General features: G+C 48.1%; 1 protein-coding gene across 1 annotated transcript in view; it reads right to left on the bottom strand.

Annotated features, from left to right (window-relative positions):
• The window catches only part of LOC8023544 (medium-chain acyl-CoA ligase ACSF2, mitochondrial), a 71,494-nt gene that overhangs the window by 58,858 nt on the left and 597 nt on the right, over positions 1-12,039 (bottom strand). The gene's annotated exons all lie outside the window — the stretch shown is intronic.

The raw sequence follows: 12,039 nt of genomic DNA, 5'->3' as shown, positions 1-12,039 counted from the left end.
TCGGGGGGTCACGTGACCTCAGAGGGGTCACGTGACCTCGGAGGGGTCACGTGACCTGGGGGTCGCGTGGGGGTCACCTTGGGGTCACGTGACCTTGAGATGACCTTGGGAGGGGTCACGTGACCTTCAAAGGGTCACGTGGGGTCTTGGGGTCACGTGACCTTGAGATGACCTTGGGAGGGGTCACGTGACCTCGAGGGGTCACGTGACCTTGGGAGACGTGGGGTCACGTGACCTTGAGATGACCTTGGGAGGGGTCACGTGACCTTGGGGGTCACGTGACCTTGGGATGACCTTGGTTACGCCGACGGCGACGCCGCTCAAGCCGGGAACGGGCCCCTAAGAGCTGCGCTCTAAAAAAAATACATCGGGCGGCCGAGCAGGCTAAAGCGCACACCCAGCTTGACGCGCGTGGTGCGAAAGCTCGCGCTGCAGAACCCAAGGATCCTCGGTTCAAGGTTCAAGCGTCACCCTTGCCCGTTTCGATCTGGATGAGCATCGTACTGGCGTGCGGTGTACAAAGACCATTTTCTGTATTACCCAAGTATCAAGGAGAATGCAGGGATTGATGTTCCACGTGTCACACGCGCACGCCTTCCCCGTATAAAAGATTCGAAGTAAATAACCAAAACAAAGCGTTGACGAACGAGCGTGCAAGATGCCATCTGTTTTAGGCATTTGCCCTAGAAAAGTTACTACTGCTGAGGCCAGCACGTGCGGCACGTGGGACACCAACCCCTGCATGCTCCTTGGTGCTTGGGTAATATAGCAGGAGGAGGTATTCACTGGACGCCATATTTCAGGGCGATGTTTAGAGCGCATACTCAGAACGAGCTCACATTAATAGCCTGCTAAGACCGGCAACCTTGATGTTGCTAAATGCACGCTCCAAAAGGACTGCGGAAGCTCGCCGTCAGCACGCGCTCAGCAGCAGCGCACACGGATATGGCCGCCAGTGAATACTCCCTATAGGTCTTTTCGGGTGACAATTCCTTCTTAGCTGTAGATGAAAAATTTAGCGAGTGCAGTACAACCGCTAACCTGAGGTGTTTAACGTGCACCACGCAGTAGTGATCACGGTACGAAATTCATCCAGATTGAAACAGGCAGGGGGAGGGAATCGAACCCAGGAGGTTCTGCAGCGCAGGCTTTCGCTCCAAGCTTAGATGTGTTACCCCACTCGACCACCGATACTCCCTTGCCAATTTTTCAGAACGAGCAGCTATCTTATTCAAAATCTGTAAGGAATTTCGCAAATTTTTAAATGAAAAAATGGTACCAGTCCTTGACCATTTACCTCCATGTATTCGACGGCTCCGTCGGCTACCATTTCTCCCATTAAAAATGTAAAAATATCGCTTATAATGTTTTAATAAGATAACGCATTTCTGAAACTTGGACATATTGTTGGAATAGCTAGCGCTATATTAAAAAAAAAACAAAAAAAAACTAAAAGTTGCAACAAACACAAATTATGGGGGGGGGGGGGGGGGGGAGGGGGGGGGGGCGTATGTCATGCTTACCCGTTGCATCCCGAGAGATAGCCCACCTAAAATCGAAAGCAAATCGCGTGAAAACAAGAAGTGGGCTAGCTTTCGGTGTGCGATCAAAAACAGTTGAAAAAATGCTAGTTTTAGATTTTGTGACCTGCGAAACTTGCAATCGCAGGGAGCGGCGATGAACAAAAGACGGCTGTCCTTTCCAGTCAGCAAAGTCCGCTTATCTCCCGCCGTGGCTAAGTGACACCCTTTCTGCCGCGGTCACCATGGGCTCAGGGCCCTGCAATTACTATAAGTCTGTGCTATATTTCGGTGTTCTCAAAAAAAAGGCAAATCGTGTCAAAAATACCATCGCCGCATCCATCGGTATGCGGCGTCTCTCGAGATTTTACGGTAGTACCAGAAAAAAAAATGGCTTTTGTTCCCTTAATCGGAGTCACCATAAGATCACCACAATACAGCTGGAGAGCGAAGCTCGTCTGCCTAGGCGGGCCTTCGGCACACATTGCGTGGACCTCAAAGCAATCCCGTCAAGGCCGAATTCGTCGCCGGGAAATGGGGTTTTCTTTTGCTTTGTGGCCGTGGCTTCTAGTCTGAAGGCTAACTCCCAGAGGAAACAATGCCCACCGGGAAAGGATGCCAGCGCGCTGTTATGGGAGTCGCATATGTCTTCCGACTTACTAAAAATAAGATTCCATCTAACATTCCTTCATAACGTCCAATGGACTCCGGTGCAGGGCCGTACCCAGAAAAAAATTTCGGGGGGGGTTTTCGGGGACAACGGCGGCCATTTTGAAAATGTCTATTGTCTTATTTTCGCCTATGAATCATGTGCATCGGTGGCATATAATGGAGAGTTATAGCAAACCGGAGAACCGGTCCCGGTTTGGTACCCGGTAGCCGACCGGTGCCACTGCGCGTGCGCAGAGGTGGAGATTAAAATCGGCTGGCTGCAAGTGCACCGACCAGGGCCGTACCCAGAAAAAAATTTCGGGGGGGGGTCAGAACCCCCTATCGGCCCTGCTCCGGTGAATAGTTAGATTCGTAAAGCCGGGGTTTCATCATACAAAATAGAGTCTTCTGCAAATAGATTCGAACGCAAGTCGCCACGAGCCCCGTGCTTCGAATGCCACATGGCAACGTCCTCCGAGAGAAACTTGGCACGCAGCATTCAAACCACGAATCCAAACTGTCTTTTGTGTGATGTATAAGCATTGTGGCCCCGGTTTAACCCGACTCTTGTCTAAACACTCTCTGTATCACTCTGTCAGAGCTACTCAATAGGGAGTATTCACTGGCGGCCATAGCTGTGTGTGCGGCTGCTGAGCGCGTGCTGACGGCACTTCCGCGGTTCCTTTGCAACGTGCATTGCGCAACATCAAGATTGTGAGCTCGTTATGTGCGCATGCGCTCTAAACATCGCCCTCAAATGTTGCGTCCAATGAACACCCCCTATTGGCGACCGCTGCCATCGGCCTTCCACGATTGGTCAAGCGCTCACTATGACGTCTTGAGTAGGATGAGTTGTGCCCTCATCGACGGAAAAAAGAGCAAAGACAGATTCTCAACTTTGACGGTGTTGATTTGGGAACTCGATGACCAGGCTTCCACCGCACTTTCTACGCACCATCGAACATGTCGCTCGCTGCTACTAATCTCGGTCGTGACGTCAGCGATAGGAACCATGAGAGGGCGCCACCGAAACATCTCGTCGCCAATAGACAATTGAAAGCGTGGCGTCCCAATGGGTGCCCCATGCGTGCAAACATGTGCAGCGTGCGCGTGAACGTAGTTTTGGCAAGCTTGTAAATGCACGCACTTGTTCGCACGAGCAAGACATGGCGGCGGCCAGATGCCCTGCTTGAAATCGTCTATTAGCGGTGAGATGTTTTGATGGCGCCCTCGTATGGTTACCTCTCGTGACGTCATTACCCAGCGAACAACAAGTTCGATGGTGTTTGTGATTAGCATGCTGGAAGCTTGAAATCATAGCGCTCTTGAACCAACACTGTCAACACCGACACAATTGAAGTTCTCACGTTCCTCTTATTTCTCTCCATGAGAAATCTTTTGCTGACGTCATAGTCAGCATTGCTGACGTCATAGTCAGCGTCGCCATTAGACCTCTTCATCGTGGCCTGCGTGAGTTTTTGCGCGCTGGCTGGCTGTTTACGCTCCTCCGGCCGTTGCATTCGTCGGTACAAACCGTTACTGTGGGGCGCTGGGTGGCGCTCGCAACGAAACCAAACTGAAAAACCAAACAATCCAAATAAATAGCAGCGAATTACCATTATCGTCGGCCTACGGAACTTGAGAGCAGCGCGAAATGTGTTCCCCAACTCTCGCCTAAACACACAGACCTTTGGCAGAGAAGAAGTTCGTAGAAATTTGAAGTTTCATCTTTCCAAATCGCGAAAGGTCTTGTTTCCATGTTTCATCTCAATAGTCACCTGCCCGGCGGACAGAAAGCGCTGACACACGAGGCGCCATAATTGGTGGCTTCCATTGTGTTAGCTTCGGTTTCAGCGCGCTCACGGCTCTACTGGTGTGCTATGTCCGTCTCGCTTAGTTTTGCTATATAAATGTATTCCTTGTGGTACACAAGCAATGGTACAGCGGTAATGGGCCTCGTTGAGAAGTACCGCGTGGTTACGCCTTCATCTGGTCATGTTCGTCATTCACTGAAATGAAGCCGGAGGAGGATTACCGATGTCTACAGCCGTACTGGACGTACCCGCTGACAATAGTTTACATAAAAACAAAAGAATGAAGAGACTAATGCATGGAGGCAAAGTGAAAAAGCAGGTCGACAACCTGACTAACAATGCGCTGAATCGCAGAGGACAGATGAACTGGCAAGTTTACTGCTCACTGCTCGACCTTCGAGGACACCAACGTTTTGTGAAAATTTCCGACTGGAAAACCCCACTGTAATGACGCAGAGAATACAAAGAAGGAAGCGATATTGTATCTCTAAGTTTCTTTAAAGAAATTAAGTACTCGAGAGATGTTTCGATAATCCATCCTAAGCCGAGTAGGAAACTTTTTCGACTTTCGACTCCGCTAAATCATTCATTGGCAGCATTCCACGATGTTGACCTTAGCAAACGGATATTTCCTTACAACGTATTTAGAATATCAGATAAGGGATAAACCCATCAAGTGAAGTCTGACGTCTGTCTTCCGTATAATTCGCGAAATAAAATTAAAGGGGCGATGCGACGATTTTTGTACTTTGCGCAAATACCGTTTTGAGCGGATCCCTGAAGCTAATGACCCGTGAAATACCCGTTAGTTTTTCATAACACGCAATCGAACTCGCCGAAGAAAGATAAAGAAAACGAGCAGAGTTCACCCCCTTAACTCGCAGCCAGAATAAGCGGCCACGTGATCTGGAGCCGATTATATGCCGTCAATGTTGATCATAGCCATGCGCTGGGGTTGGCAAGGCACAGGACACGCGCTGAGTTCCAGACGCGCTGAGTTCCGACTCTTAACGCCGCTGAAAGCAGAGTCGAGAGTAAATTCCGCATTGACAACGCTTCACTCGAGTAATTTCCATGCAGACGGCTTCTTTTCGGCCTAACACATTCCGCGCTTTAGCCTCGTTTGTCAGGCACTCACACGCTGTCTTTAACACGTTTTTCACTCAGGGAACCCAACCCTTTGTGTACAAATAAATATCCTTGGATATCTTAAGAAAATTAATGACTGCAGACGTGGGACCCCCCTCAAAACAGAATCCTGGCTACGTGCCTGGTGGGTGACAAGGGCAGAAGGAATCAAGGTTAATTTTTGCTTATCTTTTAAGTGGCCAATGTTGGGGACACAAGGCTGCGTTCGATGTCTGGTAACCTGTTTTTAGAGCGCAGCTCTTAGGGGCCCGTTTCCAGCCTAAGCGGCGTCGGCGTCGGCGTCGGCGTCGCCGTCGGCGTAACCGGGGGGGGAGGGGGGGGCGGTCACGTGACCCCCGAGGTCACGTAACCCCCCCTGAGGTCACGTGACCCCCCAGGTCACGTGCCCCCACCCCCGAGGTCACATGACCCCCCGGGGTCACGTGACTACCCGCAGGTGACGTGACCCCCCTCAGTACCCTTCCTTGCTCCTCCTCAAGAGCTGCGCTCCGATTCGGCGTTACAGGGATTTGTACACGGCTTTCATTTTTTGTTGTAACTGTAGGTCCCTTTGTGAAAGTTCAGTGGTGGCTGTAGTTGGCCTTAGATTTCTTGGTATAGGAGGATTTGTGGAAGCAAAGAAAGTAGCAGAGTTTGAAACGTCCCACTTTCTGTGTCTTTTCCTTCGACTAAAAGATTTGCTTTCTGTACCGCAGCCTCAGGCACTGAAAAAGAATCAATGACCACTAGCTCTCCTGCACCCGACTGTTACCAAGCAAGGACTACACAAAATATACCGTAAGATAAGTAACCAAAACGTTAACGAGATCCTGCTCTTCGTAAAGATATTGTTTTCATACTTTTAGAAATTCCCTCTTAGAAAAAAATTGAGAATTACTCCACTAAACAAAAAAAAAAACCGCCGCTTTTTTTTTTTTTTTTTTTGCCGTTTTAGGAAAAATGTAACGAGTTCCCGTTCCAGTTCCAGTTCCACCGATGCAAAATGGAACGGCAACATTCCTTCGTTCCTCGTAAAAGGAACGCGTTCCAGCAACGCCGTTCCGTGTAAGACTGGAAAGGTTGGCTCACCTGAGTAAATCAGGAAAAATCAAACTATGTTTTCCCTTTTGCAAGTATGTACACTACGCGCTTATTTGGGCCAAATTAAGAGGTAAGCAAATTTTATTTTCTTTCCCCGGGTGTCTCAAGTAGCGGCCAGGCTTTTTAAATCGACCGCAAAATTCGGTTTTTTTAACGTATCGCGCTACGATTTTGTGCGGCGTTGCCCACAGGTGGAGCATTATTTTCTGTAAAATTTGCTAAGAGTGAACTAACCTGAGGAAAAAGTAAAAAGAAAAAGGCTTAACTCCAATGGAAACGCAGCGAAGCCACCGGTCTTGAAACAATAGGGCACGCTATCGATTGAAGACCGGTGGCTTCGCTGGGTTTCCATAGGAGTTAGCCCTTTTCTTCTTTTTTTTACTTTTTCCTCACGTAAGTTTGCTTTTTGCAAATTTTATAGAAAAATTGCACCCCCTGTGACCACCTCTGTACAAAATCGTAGCGCGATAGGTGAAGAAACCTAATTTCGCGGTCGATTTAAAGAGCATGGCCACTATTTGAGACACCTGATATTTCAAAAATTTCTAAATCGTAGTAAACGCCAGAATAGCCCACAACGATTTTCTGACGATTTTGAAATAAAAGGCTTAGCGATAATTTTTCCATAGTCAAAACCAGTTTTTATTTTCATTCTTTTGGCTACGAGGGTCTCATGTATTCATACTCTCACTGGACGCACCAGCTTCGAGCAGTTGTAGTAAATCCCAGCGCGATAAGTTAAGAAACCGGGTCCCTTAAAACGCCATCGATCCATTTGACCCACGCGGTATTAGCGATGTGCGCGACCAAAAGCGTCGCAGCGGTCAGCTTTCCACGATTGGCCAAACCATGGGCATATGAGCATTGTCAGAATGTCAACTTTGACGGTGTTAGTTTCTGATTGCGATGGCTCCTAGCTTCCAATGTGATTTTTAAACAGACCACCGAACTCGTCGTCGCACCTGATAGTAAGTGGCCAGGATAGCAACTGGTGACGTCACGGCGAGGCAAATCCCAGTCGTGACGTCACGAATGAAAACCATAAGAGGGCGCCACCGAAACATCTCGGCGCTAATATGTGGAAAGCGGGCCAGAGCGAGTCTTTTGGTCAAACTGTGTTAGAAGTTACAACTACAAACGCCGTTCTGGCAAGAACCGAGTAAAGTGCGTGCCGGAGTCGACGCGATATGCGGAGAGCGAGTCGTCTGCTTCTTGCTCAGGAGTTGCGGTGACGTCAGAATGATGCCGAGCTCTTATTGGCTGATAGAAAAACAAAAATAGTCGGTAGACCTCAAAGCACCTAGCATTGAGATCTACCCGCTATTTCTTTCAGTCGGCCGATGAGATCTCGGCGTCATTCAGACGTCACAGCAACTCCTGAGCGAGAAGCAGGTGACATGCTCTCCGCAATTGAGGAGTTTCAGCGACGGTGTCACCGCCCTGGCGGCCGGTCGCCGAAAGAGAACGAGGGGGATAGGTTCGCTGGGCGTTGGCTTTGTGTAAATGCGTTGGCCGCGAACGTAGGCTCATAAACTTCGGCAGCAAGAATATTACGCGGCTCTAGTGTTCCGGTACGGGCAACAGAGATGACACGAACTGCTACGACGAGCTACGACCACCCGCCGCAGCGATGCAGGCGTCGAAGGAGCGCAACCTGTGTACTACGCGACTACGCAGTCAGTCGCCGTCGCCCGACGCAGGTCGTTTGGCATTCAGGACTTTCCGTCCCGGGTTCTTCGCTTACACTTGGAACCGAGTATTATTCCCTGTGCTTCTGTATGTGCTCAGTGGCTGGATGTGGACCTCATAGAGCAGAGTTCTTCAGACTCGACAGCGACTCAAAGTTGACGGCGGAGGGGCTTGCAGCAACGCTTTCGGTTGGTGCACGGGTGCGACGACTACACGGATAAATTTTAAGATTGCTGCTAGCAAGGTGGGCCATAGTCGCTTTATGTTGACACGATTTTGAGTGTAAGTACTCCGTGCAAAGGCGAATCTATCGCGTTTCTAATCCACCTTTGTTTTTGTTGTTGTTTTTGCGCTCGCACGACCGATTGAAAATGCTTCTGTACCAATCACGGAGTGAATGTCTTCGGCCTACATTGCGGAACGCCCAATAAAAAGTCATATTCGTTCAGCGAGCAAACTTCCCTTTCGAGTGACCTTCTTTGATTGATGATTTCGCCCGTACTTGAGTGCTTTAATCAAAACGATCGATAAAGTTTGCTTCCCTAGTTAGGACATTTTTTGTGCCACATGCGGCACTAATGCTTGGCACGATGTATTCTACTGGTGGTATTGTGAATTGGTTTACTTCCAAAGCTAACAGTATGACAGGTGGGACATTCAATTTGCTAAAAATGTGATATGGGAATGTCGTTGCATAACTAGCGTTTTACGTTTAAGATTGATAAGAAACATGCTCATGTGATGACGCACGTCTACAGCATAAGCTTTGCAGATCCAGAATGGATGTGCTACAGGCTCAAGACTTTTAATGGACCAAATTGGTGATTACATGGCAATAAATATTGTGGAAAACTGCCCATTGACTCGGTGAGTTTTGATCGTGACCATTGGCGTGCTGTTGGCAAATTAAAGGGACGTTGCATCTAGATGTGCTTAAATATCTTTATTTCAAGGTTCAGTGGACCCCTCTGCATCATTACAGGAAGGCACTCTCAAGCCACAACAAACAGCAGTGAATATACAATGCATAATAACGGGCACCAGTGTCCAGGCGTATAGTTTGCAGAAGCCAATTTGAGCCTAAAAATGTTTTTGTTTTGTTTAGATAGTTTGCATTTGGTGTATAATTCGCAGGGCCCGATTTCCGCGCCCAGTGCATAGTCCGCCAAGCTGGTGCGTTGCGTCTTTGTGCTTTTTTTCCTGGGTGGCATTTTCTTCAGAAGTTCTTCGGCGAACGCTATTGAGCCTGAAGAACTGCTCTTGAGGCCCATATCTAGCCACTCGGCACACACACAAGCACAGAAAATAACACTCGGTGCCAAGTACAAACGAAGCACCTGGGCGGAAAGCCGTGAATGCCAAACGAGCAGCGTCCGGTGACGGCGACTGACTGCGTTGCGCCCCTTCGGTGCCTGCATCGCTGCGGTGGGTGGTCGTAGCTAGTCGTAGCGAGATGATCTTCACTTCAAGCAAGAAATCTTGCCATACCATAGTCAAGATATGTGTGCAAGTGTTCGACGACGTGGGCTCTCTCACGTTGGTGCAGTTGTCATCAAGAAAGGTACATAACAATGTTGAGTGTTTGAGGCTGAAACTATGACGCATACTTATCTAAACCTAAATTTATCGGTCTGTGGCTACAAACATTTTCGTTGACGTTGCTTAGATCATGTAACCATTCAGGCCTCAAATTAAATGGTGTTTCGAACTCTTCGGTTGTGTATGAAAACCTATTTGCTCTAATAAAAGACATTTTGAAAAGGACACATGTCTTCTGCTGATACATATCTTCCAATTTACAATGCAGAAGCAAACAGAAAATCAACTGCATACATCTGCCACTTGGCATAAGCACCTTTTGCAATTCCTTCTTGAGCACACTCAAATATCAGCTAAGGTTGCTCTTGTTTTAGAAGCTTTGCCCTGTTCTGTAAAAAGAAAACAGTTAAAAAAGCTTTACCTTCGTTCTCCTCCTCGCATTTAATACAGACTTGTTTGTCAGCAGATCACACACAGCAGATATCACCGTGGCACATACAACTCGAATGACCGATGAGACTATTGCTATTACAATAAAGTTTTCCACAAGAGCCGAAATGAGGCTTGTAGGGGTGCACAAGCACATGGAAATGAGATTGGCGCTTCCGGGGCTTGTTTACATTATGCGTAAAAACAGGACGATCGGCGACCAGCTGATCGCAATGTAACACCAAGGATACCGATGTTTCGATACATAGAACGCAGGATAAAGACCTCAATCGTCCCTTGTATGCTGTAGTTGTCATACTTTCCATCCAACCGCTTTTTAGCACAATTAACTAGAACAACCGAAAAGTTCGCAACACCTTCTAATGCGAGGCCTGAATGGCTACATCATCTAAGCCACGTCAACAAAAATGTTCGTAGCCGCAGACCGATAAGTTTAGTTTGAGATAAAGTACGCGTCATAGTTTGAACGCGCGAACATTGTTGACATGTACCTTTCTTTGGACCCGCGTACATTCGGTTCAACTTGATGACAGCTGCACCAGCGTGAGAGCTCACGTCGAACACTTGCACATATATCTTGACTATGGCAAGATTTCTTGCCTTCGACTGGCTTGAACACTTCATCTGTAGAATCACGGTAGGTCTTGGTTGAAATTATGATCGTCTCGCACACGGCAACAAACAGAGAACGACACGCTTTGTTCTACTTATACGCTACCGGTCTACGGGCGTCGCAAATCTATCCCCCTCTTGACCGCCATGTTGGATCTATCGGAGCGCCCCCTATATTCGCTGAAACTCCTCAATAAAAAGCAGCCCGAATAGGCCTAAATAATATGTAACAGCGTTAAAAAAAGAAAGAAAAAAAAAAAAGAAGAGATCCGACGTAACGACAAATAAAAAAAAAATAAGAAAATAAGAAGAAAAAAAATATATATATATATTTTTTTTTTACGTTTTTAGCAATGAGCAGGCGTGACACATTGCCGGCGATGTAGCAAGTTTCCGCGCAAACGCAACGCCGCCGTCGAAGGGCACAAATAGAAAACACTAGAAGACAGGTTTTTGGAAATCTGCCAGGCGGCTTGACGTGCGCGCGCGAGGTTTCCTCATTGAAGAAACGAGCTTTTCGGTTTGTTTCTTACCGGCTCCGCTATCTCGGGCGCGGGAAGTTAATTTGATCGACCAAGAACTCGAGAATATTCCCCGTACCGCGCCGAAGCGAGGTTACGGGCGGAGGTCTCGATAAGCTTAGATAAAGAAGTTTTCTTCGCCACTACCACCATCCTTGTGGACGCTGTGTGATCCCAACTACTAGTTGGGATTAGTGGTTCTATATATTCCAATCTATAGGCTGTTGTGCTTCAGCGAAGAAACGGGAAAGGATCTGTTGTCTTTGGCGTTGGGACGAGGTAAACCCAACACTCAAAATTCCTACAAAAGCAGCTTCCCCCTCTCTTTCTCTCTTTCATGGTCGTCAAAAATACGCGACGTGACACCAGTGACGATGTGACGCTGCCAAGGGGTCTCAGCAGCGCTCCAACGCTGAGATGTGAATGCCTTGCGCGAGAGCGTGGCTTCGTGATTCATGATGTTTGGCGCGTCCTTCACACGACAGCGCCTGCGAAAGAAGATCGTTGTGCCGTATAACGCGAAGTAGTATAATTAAAGGTATTCTATACTTTTAAATTGCCTTGCCTGGGGATAGAGTGGCACACTAATGTCACTTGAACCGCACAAGACAGTATGGAGTGCTGCGCCAGCCTTGCTCTAGTGACTTTGGTGCAATGCAAGTACTTCCAGAGAAATACATGCTCGTGCGAGTATTTCGTTCGCAAAGACGTTTCGCGTGCATCCGCACTCCCTCGTGCTATCTCTGTTGGCGGCTGAGCAGACTGTCCTGCATTGAGCACTGATAACCCTTGGCGTCTTGCACTTGCGGCCGACATCGAGCACGTGGCCCCTGCCAACATAAAATTTAAACAGCGGTAAAAAAAGCCGATACGGTCATATCCACGGCGTGTGCATGAAGTCACAGCAACGGACACGTCCGATCTGTTTGTCTTCTTGCATGCCAGCTCTTTCTTCAAACAGCTAACTCGATCGAGAGAGTCCACTCTTGGACGACTGCTCCAAAACGTCGCCCA

The sequence above is a fragment of the Ixodes scapularis genome, unplaced genomic scaffold, assembly GCF_016920785.2.
Source record: "Ixodes scapularis isolate PalLabHiFi unplaced genomic scaffold, ASM1692078v2 PGA_scaffold3__209_contigs__length_174095766, whole genome shotgun sequence".
In the NCBI taxonomy this organism is placed as follows: domain Eukaryota; kingdom Metazoa; phylum Arthropoda; class Arachnida; order Ixodida; family Ixodidae; genus Ixodes; species Ixodes scapularis.
This window is presented reverse-complemented; position numbering and strand designations above follow the sequence as displayed.